The 22,277-nt window shown below is 39.3% G+C and overlaps 1 long non-coding RNA gene across 1 annotated transcript; it reads left to right on the top strand.

Moving 5' to 3' along the window:
* Window positions 1–8,375: 8,375 nt before the first annotated feature.
* On the top strand, window positions 8,376–9,806 carry LOC106961173 (uncharacterized). Its single transcript, XR_001427722.1, has 3 exons — window positions 8,376–8,864; window positions 8,987–9,087; window positions 9,321–9,806. It is a non-coding gene; the product is annotated as an uncharacterized LOC106961173 (long non-coding RNA).
* Window positions 9,807–22,277: the final 12,471 nt, after the last annotated feature.

The following is a 22,277-nucleotide window of genomic DNA, read 5'->3' as shown; positions in this document are numbered from 1 at the left end:
CTCATTCAATTTGTTAGAGATCACAATAGTTTGGTTTTGTTTTGATTGGCCAAACTGAAAAATCTAATTTTTGTCCAATTCATTGCATACATTATAAATGAAAGCTTCCACCAATTTTAGCTCAGAAACATGCACGAAGCTGTTGCTGAACTGGAGAGCTCCTTCAATGAAAGACTGCTGCATCCTAAGTGCACAAAGCAGCGTTATAAGAGATCCTTCGTCCCTGATGGACTCTATAACCATCACTGCTCTCAAGAAAACCAATGAGTATTTACATCTCTGCTGGTACTGGAGTTTTACTGTTTTCCTTTGTTTTCTGTTGGATTCAAAACTAAGAAAAGAACAAATCAATCGGAATTGGCCAATTTTGGTTTGACTGGGTCCAATAAATAGAATTATTTGTGAAAAATATGTACTATGCTGCTCTTTTATTTGGTTAAATACAACAGTCTCCATCACAAAAACCACTCACTGTTTCTCCTCAGCCCTTAATTTCTTCAAAAAAATGAATTGACAGACCTCAGTGAACACAGAAAATTGGTATTGGTCAGGAAAAATCTCATCGGTGCATCTCTTCTAAAATCCTAGCCGTTTCACTCCTTTTTACTAAATGTGACATAAAATAGGGAAAATATGTGTTTCTGTGCATACAACAAAGCAACAACTATGACAAAATACTGGTTTATTAAATCACAAACTATAACATTGGGCATGATTTATTCATGTGGACATCTTCAAGGTATCTGTTGCTTTTTATGTTTCACAGAGTTTTGCTTTTATAATACTACAGGCTACTTGTATTTGATTCACAGTCATGCCAGTTCGTAATAAAACGTGAACATATTTCTTGCCCCAGAATCACTCAGCATTTCGTCTTATCCCATTTGGTCTAGTTGACCGTAAGTCTGTCTGGCTTTTGCAGCTCCGCCAGCAACCGCAGAATGATACACCTTCTCCAAGGAATGATGAGTAGGAAAAGATTGCTGAAAATGCTCAGTTGGCAACTTTGTGCCAGCCAGCGAGTCAGCCAGCCAGCCAGCCAGTAGGCAAGCCAAGTTAAAGATTTATAATTTGAATCTGAAAATTAGTTATCTAAATTTTCTTGGTGAAAAGGACATGATTTTACAGTTTTTTTTTTCCTGTCTAGATAGCATTCTTGGTTGCTGGCGACAAGACAAGGATGAAATGAAGGAGCCTGCAAAGATGCCAGCTATAAAATTCGATCAGCAAAATAAAACTCTACCGCTCTGGGTTCTTGCCCAATGGGCAGCAAGGGGAAGAGAGGAAGAAAGGTACGGGAAAAACAGATGGGAAAGGAACAAGGGTGTACAATAGGTGATGGTCTCCTTTTAACCCCAATATTTGCTGAGAGGAAAAGAGATGGGGAAATTGCATTACAGTGGCTGCGATCAATAACCACCCATACCAAGCAGTCCTACCCAGACACACGGTTTCATGTTGAACATTTAGAGACGACTTTACCTGCTTATTCCTGATGCAATCATGACCTACTTAGCAACAGCTTTCCCTTCACTTCAAATATGTATAGATTACCGGTAAGCCACTATAAAACTAAAGCGCGGAATCAATAATAATAAGACACGACGTATTCCAAGTGCAGCTGGTGACAGCGAGTGTGTCAGCACCCATTCCTAGCACCGGTTGCCTTTCAGTGGGTGAGCGAGGCCATGCTGGAGATTAGGTTTCAAGAGAAATGTGGTGAGTGAGTATGACTTGCCTGTCACTGCATCTACAAACACCTCAGAGAGCTGTCACAATAATGGATTTTTTTTTTGTTTTGTTTTGTTTTGTTTTGAGGAACGGTGGAAGCAGAGCACAAAGATAAACAAGAATATAGGCTATGTTGTCGGAAGAGATGTGAACAGGGACACCGGATTATCAAATCTAATTCTACATCAGTGGAAAAACATCAGTACTGCAGTTTGTGAGGGGACCGTGATCAGTAGATTATAATGCAACCTTAATATTAAAAGGTGTTTGGGCTACAACCTAACATTTCACACATTTCTTTGTAAATTCACTCCAGATATGTCTGCTGTGAAGCTAAAAGGAACTTGTCACCATTCAACTTTTGCAAGCACTGGAAAAGGGCTCAAAGCAGTTATTTTTACAACTCTGCTACATTTATGCATTCACGTCTCCACGTTTAGTCTGAAAATAAGAAATTTTACACTATTTTTGACCCTATACTGGTTATTAAACTCATCTTCTGCATAGAACAATTGCACACAGGGTTGTATTTCAATGTCTGCAGACTGGACCATAAGTATCTTTTGGTTTGTGCCTTTCCACACTTCCTGCAGACGCTGAGATCTTCATGAAACCAGCGAATAGAAGTGCCATTTCTATTTCTTCGTAACCCAGAGAAGATACTTCTTTTTCTCGTTCAGGTGAGGAGAAAAATCCTCATCCTCACATCCAAGAGACGTTTTAACCCCCCGTCTCTTGGATGTGTCTGTGTGTGGTGGCTCCTGTAGCCCTGAGTCAAGATCCTTTTGAACCTACCTAAATCTCTTGAATGAGTTTTGTTTCACAATACTCAAGGCTTCAGTGATTCTATAAAATGTTTTCCCTCCACTAGACTTTCCTGAAATATGCTCAGATACAGCACAGGTGTCAATGATATAACATTTCCGTAATAAAATCTATTTTGTGGTTAATCGGTTCTCGTTTTCATTAGCTAAAATATTATAATTATTTAAAAATATCAGTACTTAAATGGAAATTACAAAAAAAAAAAAATGTTTCCAAATATCAACATATTTTCAAAACATTTAATCTGAAATATTTACTGACTAAATCATAAAAAATGACATTGAACCAGAACTTTGTCATTTTTTTTTTCCTTACAGTCAACTTTGTGTTGGACTTTTGGGTTGTTCAGCTGAGTTTTTCTTCCCAAGATGTGAAAATGCAAGACTTGATGATTAACATGCAATAAGTTGCTTTCAACTTGATATGCAACGCTGCCGGCAATAAAGTCACACCACGAATGCTAAATCCCTGGGGTTTAATCACCTAAACACACAGTCTTTAAAAGGAAGACAGCATCCTCATTCTGAGTAACATTAGCTCAGTCAGGCTAAGACAAGCATCACATTCACGGACAAACAATGGAAGCAAGTGCTGTGGTAAATTGGCCCTGTATAAGCACCATAAACCATTTCAGATAATGCACTATTGGTTAGTGGGCTGAAATAATGAGGTTTATCACATTGCAAAGTCCACACAATTGGCCCCGTTTGGTAAAATGCAACAAATTCAGACAGGCACTGAGGTGTAACCTGTTTCTGAGCATCTCCAAGAATTGTGAGGTTTATGTGTGATTTTGCTAAAAAGCTATGATTATCCAACAAGCGAGAGGATTTTAAAAGCTAAAGTATTTTATCATCAAGTGCATACCTTAACCAAATGTCAAGTAGCCTGTCATCCTTTCCCTGGTCTTTGTAATTCGACAACATTTGGCATTTTTAATGGAGACTCTGTGAATCCCCAGGATCTGAGAGAGCTTTACTCCATTTCCCAGGGTGAGGGCTCGGTGCCGACATGAGTTGAATGCTGCTTCCCAAGCGGCTCCCTGAGAAAGCACCTGGACTACTTAATGAAGACGCCCACACACAAACAACCAATTGACGACAATACTTTGGAGCATTTCAGCTAGGGCTCTGTCTGCCTGCAATGACAATAATAACCAGAAACAGAGGCACAAAGGGGGAGAAAAAAAAAGTCAAAAGTGTGAATATTAATGCTACGCTTTGCAAAGATATACGTCCTGGCAACAATATCAGAAACATCCAAGCCAATTAATTAGGGAACAAGACTTGACCTTCAAGGTGAATGTGTTGCAGTTTTGTTCGAAGGAAACAAGGACAAATTCTCTCATGTGAGATTAAGAGAACAACTGTGAGAATTAATGGCTTTTTAAAAACGGATGACAGCAGAAAACAAGTATATAAAGGTGGGAAAAAGCAGTGGACCAAAACTTTTAAGTGGAACATGTGGAGGACATACCTGAAAGCTGTTAAAACAAATAAGGTCTTAGGGCCTCTAAGGGGCACCTTTATGAATTTCCCGGACATCTAGTGCCACTTTGTACCACAATCTACCTTCAGAAGTTATAAAAATACTAAATATGTATATATTAAATATGACTTGAAAGAAATCCAACGTCGCAGTTTAACGCTTTGAAATTGAACCTCTGTCACTTTAAGAAGCTCCTGCTCTTTCCGACATTCTAACCCTAACCCTCCATTAAGCCTTTAACTAAATGTTTTCAGGAGCGATTCCACTGAGAAGTAGTTTGCACGATGAGTTCAGGAGATGCGTAGTTCCACCAGGTATTTGCAAATTGCTGCTGTTGGAGACTAAAGGATTTCTCAAACATTCATGAAAGAATCAAACAACACTTCAGGTATATGTTTGATGAAGGAATAACATAACATTATGTTAAGCTCAAAAAAGTTGATTTTAAATAACACTGAACCTTTAACTCACTCACAGACCAAGGCTGTTGTAATTCGCCTCATCAACTAGTGCACAAATATAAAAATTTGGGCTGATAGATATTAATATTGTCATTATGACCATTATGTCATTATTGGTTTTAAACATTTCCCTACACATTCACCACTATGAAAAAAAAAAAATCACTCAGTTGAGATTGTTTCTCTACTTCATTTAAACTCCCCACAATCCTGAATCACTATGACATGACCAAAGAAAAATCACATGGCCAACCCTCTCCTGAAACACAACAAGGCAACAAGGTGGACATAAATACTGGCCCAGCTTTACTTATCAGGCATTCCCGATGTTAATGCCTGTACATCATGCATCCCTATTGTAAATGTCATCAGTGTGTATCACTGACTGATATGACAGACTGCTTGGTTTACGTTCTGCAGACAAACGTAAACCAAGCAAGTCACTCAGAGCATGTGGGCTTGTTTGTGGATATAATTTGCAGTATGTGTGTAATATATTTTATATGAATAGTAAATACAGACAGCAATAAATAAAACAATGAATAACTCCCAAGTAAAAAACTCAATCCTTATGCTGTGTGTGAAACTAAGTCTATTTAAAAACCAAGTCATGGCTCTTCTCCTGATTTAAAATCAGTTAAAGAAGCAACTAACATTAGCTTCCGCACTTTTCCTCGACACCAAGGTGACAAAACAAGGTAACAGTAGAGGGAAAAACAGAGACGTTGACATTTTCTATCAGGAGAGATGTCACTCCATCTCTTGCTGCTATTTTGTCATCGTTGCACAGATGCTCAGATTGTTTTTCTTTTCAACATGAATAATGCATATTTCTATATATGTTTATAGAAACAGAAAGGCCTAAACACTTCACTTTTTCTTTGTATGGGCTTTGCATGTAGCATTGTTTACTTTATATTTTGTTACTCAGAGGCCAAACCTGCCAAAAATACTGATCGTCAAAATAATGGTAATAAAAAAAGTATACCATTTTTAATTCTTTTACTTTAATAAGTGTCATCATGTGCATGTAAGTCAATGGGTCCATGAGGTCATCGGTGCCTTCATGACAGGTAAGGGGTAAATTAATAAAAATTTGTTAAATCTAAGTAAATGACATGTGATTATTTCAGAATTAACTTCATGCTTTCATTTTCTGCATGAAATGCTCATTTTACATCCATTTCAGAACAATCATTTTAACATAGCCCCGCCCTGTCCCATATTTATTTAGGGCACTTAGTGGTAAATTGGGGTAGATTTACCACAATGACAAAAATTGATAATTAGGAAACTAGGAAGAATCTCATTCACATATCCACTTCAAGCGCTTTGAATCATCTACATTTTGAGTTACATAAAGAAATCAATTAAATAATAAATGCATTAATTAATTAATGATGCATAGCCATACTTATTTCTATATAAAGATAACAATTCAAAGTTTGAAAAGAAACAAGAATATTACCGAAGTCTTCTATCAACTTACCATTACTTCTTTGCTGACATTTATGAGGAGCAAAGAAACAAAAGGTTTTACAGTTAAATTGTGAGATGTCGGTTTGAGGCTTCTAGATTCCAAACTGATGTTTTCATGCATCTTTATGAAACCTGACAGAACTTAAAAACTAATTTTGTAAGCTATTGATTTTTATGCCAGCATAGAGTTATAATGAAACCCTCAAAACGCCTGCACATTAATAAGAGAGATCAATCAGGTGCATTGCCCATGCTCAGCTATAATGTATGTTTGAACAAAAATCAATACTTCCAGACATGTAAAAGGATGTAGTAGTTTTCTGCTTTTACTCATCACCATTTATCACACAAACACACACAAACTACCCACACCACTAAACGCATCATGAAGGGACCGGTTCTGCAAACAGGCTCTGCCGCCGCTTTTATTATACGGCACCACGTCTCCGTATGTGACAACTGCAAATGTGTCGGTACATTTGCGCATCTAATTTCACGTGTTTTGCACTTGAGGAGATGTAGATTTAAATGAGCGTGCATGATGGCGCCCATTGTGTACTGTAACGCAGATGAAAAGATGACAGGTGGTGGGAGGGCGGCGGATCTTTTGAGACTTGTCACGTTGTTCCGGTTTACCAGCCAATGACAGGAGACACACACGCATCCACATCAAAGTTTATTACAGTTCATCACCTCCCCACCTGCAGTGTAATGACATTTAGCCAATCCTATAAAAATCCCAGGAAACCTGTGGGTATAAATCAATGCCTTCCCACCTTTCCAACTGCTGTGCGCATTTATTATTAAAGCCTCCACATGATTTTTTGATCGAGCGCGCCTGCTCTTATGACACGTATGTGTATGTTTGTTTTCTGTTTAATTTGGCTTGGAGGCAGAAAACGAGCAGACATACAGAGACAGTCCTCACATAAACACAGACAAGCATCAGGCAGTGCAGTAACAACCTCCATCCCAGCTTCACGGAAAAAGGGATCAGTGTGTATCTGTGCTGACAAGCAGTTTAGCTAAAATCCCATTCGTTTCATCTAAACAACTCGGCTAAAGAGTAGGGTCTGCTGCAACCTAGAAGAGGGGCTACAGAAGCCCCACCTGTCTGGGACTGCGGTTTGCAATGTCTTTTTCCACTCTCCACATCTGGCAATCTCATGTTTCCATTGCTCCCACAAGGCAGCTTCCAGTCTAATCTTATACAGGTGCACAGTTAAAATAGCGTCCAATATATGGTGTAATCACAGAGGCAGATTTGCTTCTGTGTCATGGCGAGTGTGGAAGCTTGCATGCGTGCCTATTGTGGGAATTGAAGACTCTGCTGTGTGCTTGTTAATGCAGTCAGTGACTACCCTCTGCAGGCAGTTGGAGTGAATGCCACAATGGAGTGGAGAGAGCAGCAAACGTGGAGTCGAAATGAGTCGAGATTTCAACAGGAAATGATGCTGGAGGTTTAAATGCTGCAGAAAAATTGCATCCCAAATAAAGACATAAATAAATAAATTTATGCATGATTGTTTTCGGTTCATTTTGACTATTAATGTTTTAAATTTCGGTGCTGAGTGGGTACACATTTCATTTTAGAACCAATGATGATGCCACTGATGAGCTCCATGCTGCTTTTTGACAACTTACCAAAAGTCATTATTGATAATGAGCCATCACGAGGCGCAAAAACATTATCAAAGGGGAAATATGTTTTTTATTGTGGCAATGCTGCACATGTTTATGCTGATAAGCAGAAAATTGTTTTCATGTGTAAATTCAGACCGTTTTCCACTTACTGTAGATTCTAATGTACAGTAAACATTACATCTTTTAGTGCTTGCACACATTCTAAATTTCTATGATCCACGAAAGAGTTCACTGCTGTGATTGCAGGTTGTTCAATATGATCATTAAAGAAGCAAACATTTGACAGAATGAAGGAAAGACTGCACAATAAAACCGTCAACAAACACAGAAAGCAAACATATCAATACCATTATGGATGTGTGGAAACGACATGCATTTCCATCTCTGAAGACCGGAGGTACATCAAGCTCTATTCCCAGTAGGTCAAACTGAAACAACTGAAGTACTTCATTGCTGCACATCAAAAGCAATCCACCATAAATTAGCTGCTGAAAGACAACAGACAGTTTCCTATTGAGGTAAATGTGCTCATGTTAAAAACATTTCCTGCACTACAATCCTGCAGAGGCATCACCACTCACTGGACTTTTTTTTTTTCTGTTCTATTTCTTGCCAATCACAATGATGTAACTCAATGCCTTCGGGTGCCGACTGCAGACGTTGTAAGGATCCCCTGCTGAGGTGTAGACTGAGTATTAGAATAAAGAAAAAAGGGAATTCAAGTGACTGAATGTGGGCCTGATTCAATTCAAAAGTATGTTATCCATAGTAACGCCTCAGCCAAAAGAATGATGAAGAAAAGTTTATCAAAAGGACAAATCAGAACTAGTGCAGCAGAACTACACCAACATGCTGCAACCTGAGCAGCGATATTTTAAGTGGCTGGTGCCAGATAATTGTTTTGTAAAAATGTCAGATCTACTGGAATTTTCCCACACAACTAACTCAGATTTACAGAGGGCTGTTTGAAAACATCCAGTCATGTTAACAACGATACCTTGTTGATGTCAGAGGTCATACGAGCAAAGGCACGCTGGTTGAGGATGACGGATGAACACTGAGCGAGTGAAACCCTAAAGATGGGCTACAGGAGCAGAAGGCAACACAACATGCAACTAAAAATAGGGGGAAAAAATCTGTGATTGAACAACAAAAGAGTCTCTCATCAGTCAGATGGTCAGAATTTTAAACAAAAACAAAAACATTGATTCCCCCCGCCGTGCAACAACACCCCGGGTTGGTGGTGGCAGTGTGATGGCATGGAGGGAATTTTCTTATCACACTTTGAGCATTTTTTTCAGACACCACAGCCTTTGTAAGTATCAGCACCAACCATTTTGCCTTCTTTGTGACCACAGCGTACACATCTTCTGATGGCTACTTTCAGTAGGATGAAGTCAACACAATGAGTTCACAGATGTCAAGCATGAGGACCTTCGAGCAAAGATTGATAAAATGGGTGAGCAGAAGACAAATTTGCATTCTGTTGAATCTATGTCAAAATGTTAAGGCAGTTCTGAAGGCAGAAGAAGGTTCACCCTCGTACTAAAAGAGGTTTTACTATATACTATATTTTTCTTAAGAAGCTCAGTTTGTGTTAAGAAACACTTCCAAACATGGAATATACTTTATTTTCTTCTCCCTGATAAAACTACACACACTCGTCCGTCTCACAGCCGGATTTGTCCACAGCTCTGCATCTGAACACATGTTAACTACGGAGGTCAGCTGGATGCTGTGGGTCTCTCTGCTCTGTTAAAAAGAAGAATCAGCTTATTAAAAAGTGAACTCAAGAAGAGGCATTCATGCTCCACCCCCCACTGCACACCAACATTTCACTAAACTAATTAGCAACTTGGGCCAGAAGTCGTTGTCAATGAGGGGAAACAACATATTTCACCCCGTCAGCTTCTACCAGTGGCCTCGGCTGACCTTTTGATACTCCATTAGAGTGTACACCCAAAGGTGTCAAAGTGAGACGTTTTCCAGCCTCCCTGTGACAACATCTGCAGCCGCTTGTTTTCGACTGTGGAACGCACCGCTCAGACGGCTTTCATCTTGCCAATTTTATGATCACACCTTAGCGCTGATGAGTACAATCATTTGACATGCAAATGGCAATTACTATAGATTCACTTCAGCCGACACTCGACGGCACTCGCTTTTCATCCTCCTAGTTTTCTGTAATCACAACCGAGGATGGCGCTTCTGCTAGACATGAAGTTGTGATCCAAAAAAAAAAAAAAGAAAGAAAGAAAAAACGAAGATGGGGTGGGAAAGACTCCGAAGGTTACCGGATATTTTTTGGTGCATCTCCTTAAAAATGCAGCTAACTGATTACTAACCCTGCACTGTCGTCTGACTTGGCAGGCTAGACCTTTGATTGGAAGAGAGACTGCCACAATCACAAGTGTATGATTATGGCATTAGGCCGGATTCTTCACATCAGAATTTGCAATCAAGAAATTGGTGTCGGGGATCGATACGGCGCAGCACCTCATCTGATGGCGGAGGGAGACGCGGAGATGCGTGCAGGAGAAGGAGTCTTGCGATCAATTAGGAAGCGGCTGGCACATACAGACATTACTTTTAATCTTCTAATGCATCTGCACAAAGACCTGGGGCTGAGCGTTTGTTGGCTTCTAAGAGGAAGGAATCGATCCTTTTTGCACGTCTCGACGCCAGTTTGTCCTGGGCCGTTTCAGCAGCGTTTAAAACATAATGAAAGGAGGGAGTCTAAATCCGCTTACCTTCACCTAAGTGAAGAAACTGTATTTGCTGTCACACTTTGGGTGAGACTGAAACATTTTAATCCTTTGAAATAGTTTCTAATACATCTGAATTCCTAGTTAATCTCTCCGATGTGCTGTGGTCTACTGCAGAGCTGGAAGCTCACCTGCTGTGATGACATCCTGTTTTATCAGGCTGATATTTCAGGCACACAAAGGAAGGAAGACTTGACTGTTTCATAATCAGATGTAAGGGTGATAGAAATTTGAAATACGTGCAAAGACATTATTTGCTGACAAACTGCAGCAGAGTGGGTGCGATCGTTTAACTTTAAAATCCAAACTGCTGTGACTAGATTCCTGCTGCAACTGTGGTGAAAATGTGAGTTTGTGTGTTGCATACAGTCCTTATCAGTGTAGTCCATGTGGAGTGTGTGGCTCATCCAATTAATCAGACATCATTTAAACCAGCCGGCCTGGTGACAGGGGACCCAATCACTGGTGAAAAAAGTCATTCCCAACATTCCTACTCCAAGTCCGCCGCTCTAATGTGCTGTGGCAACCTCCTAACTATTCAATTCCAGACCCAGACCCCCACAGTTTACACAGTCCCCTAGCTTCTTCCCAGTCCCCCACACTTCACATTCATTAGACCCCACACCTCTATCAAAGGCAGAACGGAGCAAAACTGCTGCTCCATCTCATGTCTGAAACTTGCCTCGAAGGGAGAGGAAAGTGGGAGAGGGAGCGCAGACTGTCTGCAGAGAGAAAAGGGGAAAACGAGCCAGTGATGAGCGAGTGGAGGGAAAACTCAACGTCTTCCTGAGTTTAGCCTGAAAGGGGAGGCTGAAAATGAGCATTTGATCTGAGCAAATGCTTCGTCTCTATGACTTCACTCACCTCCTGTTCTCCTACCTGCAAAGAACCGTTTGGACATTGTAGCCGAATAACTAGAGATGCACCAAGTTTAACATCTCTGACAGCTGGAAGCTCATCAATATGATCTACATCTGATAAATGAATGAAGCTCATCAAAAACAGCATTTGCCAGTGCTGGCTGAGTTTACTGACTGAAGAAGCCTCGAAGGGAGTTGTTTTTATTGTCAGTGATCCATTTAAAATTAAGTTAGAGACATAAGAAACTACAACAAGACTATTCTTTGACGTAATGAAATGGGTTATTTAGGGTGCATTCACACCAGCCCTGTTTAGTGGCTTTAATCAAACTCTAGTTCGCTTGCCTAGAAAGTCCAGTTTGTTTGAGGAGGTGTGAATGCTCTATTGAACTCTGATGTGGACCAAAAACAGCTAACTCTGGTCCACCTAAAAACCTACTAGCTCTCGGCGTGGTTCAAATGCACATGTAAAGGCCAAGTGGAACGGACACTGCCCCAAAAGGGTTTCTGGGTAGAATGCTCAGGAAATATAACCATAATAAATGTGAGTCTAGCGCTAGCGAGAGAAATAGCTGGTTGCTATGCAATTCAGGTTAAAGTGTTACATAAATCAGGGTTGAAAATTGGCCATAATTGCTCTTATTACTACTGAACACAAAGCAAATCACTGCATCTTCATTGCTGTATGCAACTTTTTATGCTTTCTACCAGTGAAAAGTTTTGTATTTGGAGAAAACAACTTATGAACCAACAATCAAAGGTTCTTTTCAGAACAGTACAAGAAGGGCACAACTACAAATCCGGAGTTCAAGGGAAAGGGGTTTGTTTGGCAAAGCTGTAGCCATCCTCCGCTGCGAACTGAATGTAAAGTAACTTGCATAAAAGGAGTTCAAGGTTAAGGGTCTGGCAGGAACATAAAATCCACTTAATGACAAAAAAAATACTTAAGGCATTTGGCAGATAATTTGATGAATTTGTCTTCTACTAGAAAAAGAGAGAAAAACAAAGTGTCACGCTATAAGTTTGCCTTGACTTCAGTCCACAAAACAGCTCAAGAAGTAAATAAAGCGTTACAAGAAAAACTTCTCTGAAGATATAGCTATACATATTCTCATACAGCTGTAGTTTATAGAGTGGGTATGTGTGTGCAGCAGACAGTGAAAGAAAAACTAATCCCACTGACAGACTCTAAACCTGACCTGAACAGTGACCCCAAACAGCAGCAGACCATGTAGAGAGAGATGGACAAGCTGGCAGGAAGCCTGAGCTCGCCAACATCGTCTCCTTTTCCAAGCATTCTTAAAGGCTGACAAAGCTTTCGAGATGCTGCGGAGATTTTGAGACCAGCAGCGCAGAATCGCCACCCCCACACATTGCTAAGAAGTATGGAAAAATGTTCTGTCCTGCAGCAAGAGAAAGTTTTTAACTTTGAGGATCCTGAACAATGCGAGGACCGAAAAGTCAGGAGCAGAACAGAAAAATGAGTCGAGGAAACAGGTTGATGGAGACAGTAGATTTTAATATATTGAGATGTTATATAACTGAACCATCATGAAAACAGATGACTGCAACAAACCTTTACAACTCAAAAAAATATATACATTTTCAATTCTAATTGGTATTAAACAAGACCACTCTCCAACCATCTGGATTATTTCCATTTGAAAATTTGATAATTCCCTAACTTAGTGTACATTTATGAACTTGTAAATTTGCACCAAGTTGGAAAAATCAACTTGAACGCCTTCTGAATTTGGGCTTCCCATTCAGAAAGTTTGAAAATGTTTCTAATGCCAGCTTTCAGAGCCAATATGGCTGCTTCTCGCATAGTAGTAGCAGCAGGTTTATTGTACAAGACACACTTGTAAGAGTGTGTCCAAAACTAATGTTTTATTTATAACCTGCCATTCATGTTTGCTTTTGGAAATTAAAGCTTAAAACGATGTTCATAAGTGGTATTGTGTGAATAATGGATACTCCGGCGTTGCCACATTGGAATCCCAACGTTTCCGACTATGTCAGCTTGAATGCTATTCTCAACTCAGAGTTTCGACTTTGAAGGTAAATTGAATGAAGTATTTAAGTGGCTCCATGTTTACAGCAGTATGAATATGTTTGAAGAAAGTAGAGGAGATGGAGATTTACTGTGTTTGAGTCGCGATCATTAACTTCCAAACTAACAGTGTGCAGTGAAAGAACGTAGAGTTTCTGTGAGTTACTCGAGTTTCAACCACAGTATCCCAATTAAGAGCTGCAAGACAGAGGAGGTTACATGGGTTGGGAAAAAAAAATTATGAACCCTCATGATATAAACGGAAAGATGTGAATAAATATAGTTTCAACAGAAAAAAGCAAATGCATGATTTGACTTTTATATTGACATTTCATGCATGATGCTGCAGCTACCTCATTGACTAATATGTAGTACTGTTTGGTTAGAAATTGTTTAATGTAGAAGCAAAAATATTGTATTCAAATAAATTTACAGAAATGTCAACATAAAAGACGCACAAATCAGTTTTCCTGCATACAATTCATAATTGAATATATATACATTTTATTTTTTTACATTAATTGACAGACAAATATTCAGACGGATAGAAAGTCTGTTGGAAGGATGAAAACAAATGAATGGATGTTTGAATGGGCAAATGTTTGGATGACAATCAGACGACCAGACAGACATTTGGTTGACTGGATAATGGTCAGACCAAGATTTACGATGGATAAACATAAACATATAGATGAACAAACGGATGGATGGCTGGATGAATTGATTGTTGAACAAAAACACTGAAACATACAGAAAAAAAAAAAAAAACTTTAAACTTTACAAATGAAGACACAAAGACAAAGCCAGAAAAATCAACTACAACCTAGAGGGATGTTTTTTTTTTCTAACTGCAGGGAAACAATGTAATTTTTTTATGGACAAAGTGTCATAAAAGAGCATAATTTTTCATAGTGATGAAACGACTGAAGTTATATATTAGGTGCAAATGCATTAATAATATAAAAAGCAGACTAGATGTAACTAAATGTGTCATCTTCAACAAATTGTTTAATGTCCCCTTAGACTTGCATGTCAACTTGTTTTGATTTGCAGTTCTTGTACTGTTCCATTTCTGCTGTTTTAATTTATTAACACTGCAATGCACATAGTCACATATTTGATAGAGCACAAATCTCCAGCTTCTTAACAAAAATAAATAAAACTTCAACACAAACCCTTGTTTTCAGTTGTCAATTGTGCATTTCGGCTCCTACAAAAGGTTATAAAACTTCAAAGTTGTCAGTACTAGAGGCAGATTATACTCCCACAGAGGTCGTTGGATCGAGAGGTCGTCCTTCCTAATTATCAACACAAACTTAGACTACATGCTAAGTGATGCGACTCAATCACAAGCCAGCTTTAGCAGCTAATTTATTGCCCTTCAAGCAGCAGGCAAACCGTACCAGCACACTGATGCAGGTGAACGTTCACACAGATGTGCATGGAACATGCTTATCTGTCAACCTACATCAGTGCAAAAGGAAGTGCAGTCTGTCGAGTAAAAGAGTTACCAGCTGAAAGATGTGTACCTGCCTGACTTGATTTTCACCTACTATCTAGAGGGGGAAGTTAATGAGGCTATTCAATGGTTCTGTTGCTGGTCTCCTCCAGCCTCTGTTCACATTCTTATTTCCTACAAAGTCAACAGGAAATATCTGGGGCATCCTTTCTTTATAAACAAAGTCATCGAGGAACCAAATGGACAGAAGCAACGCAGCGTGAAGTCACAATGACATAGCACACAATAACAAGCTATTTCTCATACATTAAATTACAAGAATATCAGAAATAGGGGCATAAATGCTGGCAATAATAATAATAAAAAAGAAACAAGGCAAGGCAAAGTCAGCATGTGAGCTGTCAGAAATCAGGAACTAGGCTGAATCATTGGGTCTGACACTGAGGGACTAAAAGCCCATGTTCACAACAAGGTCACACTGAGGACACGAGATGGAGTGAACCCATAACAAGGGCTTCAAGCTATTAGCAGAGTTCCATGTAAACTCACTTTAGATATAGTTTGTTACAGAACATGGCAAGGTGAGTTTTATCTTTTTCTTTTTTTTTTTTTTACTAATTTAATGTAAAATATTTTTAATCAAGATAAAATCCACCCTACCCAATAATGCCTTCATGAGCATAGGTCTCTGGTGACATGACAGGAGGCATAAAATCTGAGTTTTGTTGAGAACGTCCATCTGCATTTTTCATGTTTTTTTTTTTGTTGTTTTTTTTTATTTGCAAAATTTCATTGAAAATTGTCCTTCAAAAGATGAATACTGTTGGGTTGCAGAAAAAAAGTTTGACTCAAAAGAATCAAGAGGCATTCGGTGATGAAGGCCATGAAATATCATTGAAGTGGAGCAGTTTGTAGCACTGTCGACTTGCAGCAAGAAGGTCCTGGATGTCACATGGTCACATCTGCGAGGTTTTAGTACCACTAAAACCCCTGCTACCAACATAGTGACTGTCTGGATATTTAGCGACTTCTCAGACAAAATCAGAATTAGCAAGTGATGCTTTTTAAAGATCAGTGATTGGTCGGAAAACTGCAATCGCTGCGTCGCAAGTATTTTCGGTTTTAGTGGGAAAAAGCGTTTCCCAGCAGTGTCTAGTTCTACCTGCTGAACCAGAGCGACCTTAAGATGTTGCGACCATCAGCTTATAACCGGAAATCATTGCACAAGACTTTTCAGCACACACGTTTACAAATGTGAAGGGGGCTACAAAAAAATGCTAACCTTCCCTATGCAATTATTACTGTAGTAATACAATCTCTGAATTATTAAGTTGGTGTTACAATGGCCTAACCTCATCCAATCATACTGGTGTGATCTATAATTCAACAAGGGCTGCTGAGGTTCCCTTATTATTACCAACACACTAGAATGCCAAATGAGCCCAGTACTCAACCTCACTTTTTGTCACTCCATCAGTCTATCTCTTTCATTCTCTCGCTCTCCGTCCGTCTGTCTGTCTGTTTTTGTGATCATCTATTTCTGAACTTAACAGCACATATTCATTCAACATTCCCTTTTTACGACCATTTTCCGTTAAATATATCCTGACCCGATAAAAACATCATTAGAAGTCACATTTTATTCTTAGGATATTCTGCAATCACATCAATGATGAGTCTAAACAGCGCGATAGAGAGCAAAGGGAGAGTACGTCATGGCAAAGTCTGTTTGATCATCCTCCAAATTACGTCTATGACAATACCCAAGTTGTTTTGCAAAGAATCAGCAAGAGAATATGCAAATAGGGACTGCCGCACTGCTCCTGTATGTACAGCCTAGGCAGAGGGAGGAAAAAAAAAAAATTGCATTGTGGTGCTTTCTTGTTTTGAATTTCAAAGGGAAAGCAAAAATGGCCAAGGCTTCTCTTTATAACCCCAGGCATTAATTCTGCATATTACAATCAATTATAGAGATCTGAATCGCAGATTTATCTATGGAGAGAACATCTGGAGAGGAGCACTTCAATGAGACTATTGTATTAAAACAGGAACTCCGCTGTAGGAGAAAAAAATAAATAAAAAAGAAAAAGAAAACATACACCACAAGTAAAGTCAGCAAGAAACGACTCCTGGAAAAAGAGAGGCAAGGTTCGGGGTGCAATTAGGACAGAGGAGACAGCCGACAACTCCCTGATTGATTGCGTTGCACAGTCAGTAACAAGCTGCCAACACATGAGCGCAGAGAGCCAAAGAAAGCATCGCATACCTCTATATTAAGATTTAAAAACGGGAAAATATACTCAGACATGTAGTCTCATAGAACATTGGCTAAGCACAACATAAATTAAGCGTTAGCAGCTACAACTTTCTAATAAGGTTTCTTCCATATGCAGAAGCAGAAGAACTCGACACGAAAATAAATGTTACAAACACAAACCTCAGTGTATGTCGTTAAAATGTTATGTCGCACGCCAAAACATAATCCTGTCATAGACAGAGTCCAGTCAGTTATCTGAAAAGTGTGGTGTACCCTCGTTATTTGTAGAATCAACTTTTCTTTGCAAAGTAACTCAGGCTCCATCAAACTGGAAGGACAACATCTGCACAGCAATTTTTAGATTCATTTCTGAACTCTGACTAGGCCAAAAAAGAGAAAATAATTAGCATTTCTACATTTGTTTTGTATAAATGCACAATAGAAATATATTTAGGCTAGCTTAGGTTATCATTTCAAAACCTAAACCAGCTTCAAGCATTTCAGATCGATATCCAGACCTGTCTGTCATATTTATGATTCTGTTTGTTCTCTTATGTTCTTTAAGAAACCTCTGGGACCTTCACAGAGAAGACACACTTCACATAAAATTCAAATATGTTTTTTTAAATGCAACCAAATATCCTACAAAACATAAAACCACATAGAGCTGTATGCTACATGTGCTCCTCTATAAGTGAGTTCTTTGTGCTCCAAGTTTTAATAATTAAACCGACAGAGTTCAGTCAGCTACCAGGTGGGGCACATCTCTCATCTATCCACATTCCTACAAAGATCTACAGAGACAAAGTAGCATTAATAAAAGCTTTTAACAGGACAAGGCCAGAGTGAGAGCAGAACCTTTGCCCAAAACGGGAGACCAGAGGCCTGAACATACTCCCCATTCATTGTTCTGCAAAGATCTGGCAAGGCTGCAGCCACAGGCCAGGGAAATGTGACAGTTCCCCCCCTCACATATCAGCTCTCCAAGGGTGTAGAAGCTGGATTGTACACCAAGTTCAAAGAGATGTGATGGAGTGCTTATGAAATTCTGGGGCAGCGGCAAGGGACAGGGAGAGAGAGAGAGAGAACGAAAGCCTCTGATCCACAAAGGCAATTCTCAGTATATGAACATGCAACATAAATGTGTGCCAGCGCATCGATTGGCAGGATGTACGTCAAAGAGCTGCCCAGCTCCTCTTCACAGATTCAAATGTGGATCTGTATTTCGCTTGGGACTTAAATGTCTGGACTTACTCTGGGTGCCCAGGTTCTTTCCTCAGTGATTTATGGATATATCACATTTTGATACAAGATGGAACTCTCCCATAGAACATCTTTACCAAAATTAATGCTTTTTTGTTGTTTTTTTTTAATCAAAAAATCTTTCATATAAGTCCTAAAACACAAACTTTGGGGGGAGAGAAAAAAAATCCATAAAAATTGCTCTTAATGTAGCATGATTTCATAAAAATTTATTATAATGGCTTTTGCTAGAAGTGGTGATATTTGAAGTGGCTCACTGCCTATGTCACCCTTCCACTAGGGGGCACCGAAAGAGCTAAAATAAAAAAAAAAAGTGATTTGTCAACTGCCCCATTCGTGCATTTTTGTATTGTATATTTATGTGTCCACTCAACAAGCATTAGGCCAAGATCTAGTCTAAGGAATTTGATTTTTAACTAATAAGACCTGAATTGGGTAATTGCAGTTTGTGATGTAGAAACAATATTTTATTTTTGGACATACAAAAAAGATGTATAGAAAAATTAGGTACAGTTCTTAGACCATTTGAAGCATCTCCTCTTAAACTGTGGTGCATATGTGCTAAGCAGACGATTATGTAGTTACAACCATCACAAATTTGCCAGCGCATCTATCAGCGCCAAATTACTTTTGGTGTAGGAAGTGTGATGATATGGGGCAGCGTTTCCTTCCTGGACATGAAAGGCTCGTCATCACTCCATTAAATCTCAGTGGAAAGAGGCATTGTGATGAGATTATGCAACAAGTGGCTAATTTCTCCACTTTAAGGGACCAAAACACTGATATGGAGGTCTGACCCTCCCAAAAATGTCAATAATTAAATGACTTGATGAAGTAAATAATGTGCCATTATATTTTTTTATTGCAGCCAACAAATAAAAGATACATACGTTCCCATCTCAAATTAATATTCGTTTTTATTTTCAACAGTATTTATTAAACATTACCATTACTTAATTTCCCGTTTGGTTCCTTTTCTATTTATTACTTTTTTCTAATTTTTTCATGTTTTGCATTATGTTTAATACATGTATTGTCACATTTTATTTCATTTCTTTCCATATTCTGTATTTATTTTGTTTTTTTACTTAGTCACTTTTTATTACACATTGATTTATCTTACAATGTCTTCTGCATTTTCTCCCCTCCCGTTTTCAAAAGTGGTTCCCAGCAAACTCAATTTTCATTCATGCATAAAGGCAAATAATCAAACTTCTTAATGGTATGAAACACATTTTAGGAAGCATTGTACAACAAGAAATAAATTTGCAAACTATGTTTGGTAACGACTATAGTGTTTTAGCTTGCTAGTCGCTAAAAAGTAATTTTAAGCTCCCTAAGCTCAGCAAATTGAGTTTTTCAGTGCTCCGTTAAAAATATAAAAAACCCAAAGCCACCCATTCGGTGTGTTAAGTGCTTCAGTCTTGAAAGGAAAACAAAAGACACAGACAATCACCAGCACACCCTGAGAAACAAAAAAAAAAAACAAATGAACGCACACGCTCTCACACAACCATGCGGGAACAAACGAACACACATAAGCCAGCTTACCATCTCTCTGCGGACAGGAGGAACACTCCCGCCACATCATTTCAGAGTGCTTTTCATCACAGTGTGACAACGTGTCAGCTCCAGTCCCTGTCACTACGCCACACTGCATTGATATTCGCCAACTGTGCAGCAGCCTGGGACACAACACAGCCATGCCAAAAATATGACACCGAGGGAATAACTTTCCTGCATTTACTTGCCTACAAACACACCCACGTGCTCATACTGATACTGTTACATCTGTGCACAATGATGTGCATGCACTTCAATTAGAACCCTTGCATGACGTGCACAAGCTACATACCAGCTGTAACTAGCTGGTTCAACGATAGTTTGAAGGACTTGTTTGCTCTCAGTCACCTGAAATGACGATATCACTGCCTTGATGCGCTAAACCAGGGATTCTTCCTTAAACACCTGTCAATTAGACTTATGAACCGATGTATTGATCGCCTGACCTGGTGCCAGCTCTGCATATTTATCACATAAACAACACACAAAATTTGCTATTTAGCACCCACTGACATTTACACCGCCAGAGGCAAAGAACAGGAGACCTGGGGCAGAGCAGGGACAGAGAACTGTAGTCTGTGTGTATGTTTTTGGCAGGAGCACCATAATGTGATTTAATTGCAGTTATTTTTTTTTTTTTATCTACGATTGGAAAACGCTGCAATGAAACAATGATCTGTGGTTCCAAACAAAAAGACAACAGAGGCTGGTAAATATTTTTTTATTGCATCGCCCTATCGTGTGGATATTAGGAGTTCCACTAATGCATTTCTATAGCACTCGGCTGCAGTCTAAAGTATGAATCATTGATGATCTCCCTTGATGTGGAGGAGGCTATGAAATTGATGAGGAATCCAACGGGCAGCAGAGTAAATCTGCTCTACAAATATTGCCTGCACTGGAACACCAGGTAAGCATGTAATGAAATTTCTAGTGCGGTATAGCTCTGCACAAGAGTGTGATTATGCGCCCTCTCTTTTGGCTTGCTCTGTATCTCCCGCACAAACATAGCCTTGAGTGTGAATACAAACACGCCGGCTGGGGAGATGCATTCAGCGAAGCAATTAAACATCCCTGCGCGTCTGCATACAAACTATCAGCCAAATCTCACTCCACAGGTACCCACTGTTGAGAGCCGGTGGTGTGGATTAATCCATCCCTGTGTGTCCGAGCTGCATGGCTGCTCCAGCGGCCCGGACTACTGGGCTTGTTAAAGTTGATTTATTAGGCCTCTGTTTACTTTGGCTTTCCCAGGCAAGGCAAGGTCAACAATAATGGTCCTCTGAATGGGAATAAATTCTGACCTGGATATATATGGCCAGCACTGCTTCTCTCCAGCAACCTTTCATAGCATGCAAGATCAAATCACAGTCCCCACCTCCTCCCCACTCGTGCGTACACACCCACACAGTTTCTGTCCCTTAATAACTGAGGCATCACTCAGAAACATTTTAAATTGGTGTCCCTTCTGCGGCTGCTTTTTATTTGCTCTGTAGGCTTCCTTCCTCTCCCCCCCGTTTTCTAACACAGATATTACATCTGTAGTGAACGGCCATTACATCAATTAAGGGCTTAATTTTTTTACGTAGCCAGAGGAAGGAAGATGCAATATGGATAAAAATATTCAGCATACAGAAGCTGCTGTAGCTTGCTAATAAGGCGCAACAGCACACCTGCCTGCTGATAAAACACTGTAACAGAAGTTGAAAATCTCACCCTAGATCCAAGGCTGACAAAGCAATAAATTTGAGCAGCTCCTGAGTTTTTATACAACGGTAGGAGAGGGAAACAGCTTTGTCTCTTTATTCATTATTAACTGTGAGGCAGGATATATACAAGAAATGTTTTCCGATGAGATGCTGCATGAATTGAGTTGCTTCCCACGTTATGCAGGTTACTGTGATACAAACAATAGTTACATTTTAAACTTTTTGTTTCCTGCTGATCCATCTCACTTCACGTTGCAAAGCAATAGAGAACAGGCTAAGGGATTCCCTCACTTTTTAAACATAAAAAGAAGCAATGTATGTTTGGGAAAAAAAAAAAAAAGAAAAGAAAAAAAGTTATTAAAGAAAAACAGATGGTCACAGAAATATTTTATTTTACAGGTAAAACCTCTGCAGAGACTTTCGTGATAATTTTACCGCAGCACCCACTCTGCTTACCTGTGGACAAGCATAATGCGGGTATTAAAAATCCCCATAACCATGCTTTATGAGGCCAGCGCTGAATCTTTGGTGGACTGTGAAAGAAAATTGTTTGCTTTTCAAAGAATGAAATGAGGATGTAAATAAAAGAACAGGGAAAATAAACAAGTATCGATGTAACTTTAGTCTGCGTTTGCTCCCCTTATTACAGAGTAGCTCACCTCATCCTGAACCTCAAATGAGTCACTGCTGCCTTGAGGAAAATCTAATATGAATAAATAA

This window comes from Poecilia latipinna, unplaced genomic scaffold, assembly GCF_001443285.1.
Source record: "Poecilia latipinna isolate Pla-1442-1.1 unplaced genomic scaffold, P_latipinna-1.0 Scaffold1274, whole genome shotgun sequence".
Lineage (NCBI taxonomy): Eukaryota > Metazoa > Chordata > Actinopteri > Cyprinodontiformes > Poeciliidae > Poecilia > Poecilia latipinna.
The sequence above is the reverse complement of the archived record's forward strand: the minus strand, read 5'-3'. Positions and strand labels throughout refer to the sequence as shown.